The 282-nt window shown below is 42.6% G+C and overlaps 1 non-coding gene across 1 annotated transcript; it reads right to left on the reverse strand.

Moving 5' to 3' along the window:
* Positions 1 to 211: 211 nt before the first annotated feature.
* Positions 212 to 282, reverse strand: TRNAG-GCC. Its single transcript has one exon. It is a non-coding gene; the product is annotated as a tRNA-Gly (tRNA).

Here is a 282-nt window from a genome sequence, read left to right on the forward strand (position 1 = left end):
GATTGATAGAGATGTAATATATATATAGTTGTCTTTAGTTTGTATAGTATTTATTTGTGTAAATAAATGTATATACTTCCCCTTCCCCTATAGAAGCCTCTGGCCTGAAAATTTCTCTTCAGTAGTGTTGGGATAATTGTGGGAAGGGGTGGGGGAAGCCTGAAAATTGGATTTTAGATTTCTAACGTGGCTCAAACTGCCACATTTTTGGTGCATTGGCTGGGAAACGAACCCGGGCCTCCCGCGTGGCAGGCGAGAATTCTACCACTGAACCACCGATGC

Source organism: Neopelma chrysocephalum, unplaced genomic scaffold (genome assembly GCF_003984885.1).
Source record: "Neopelma chrysocephalum unplaced genomic scaffold, ASM398488v2 Primary Assembly neopelma1_96873, whole genome shotgun sequence".
Taxonomy (NCBI): domain Eukaryota; kingdom Metazoa; phylum Chordata; class Aves; order Passeriformes; family Pipridae; genus Neopelma; species Neopelma chrysocephalum.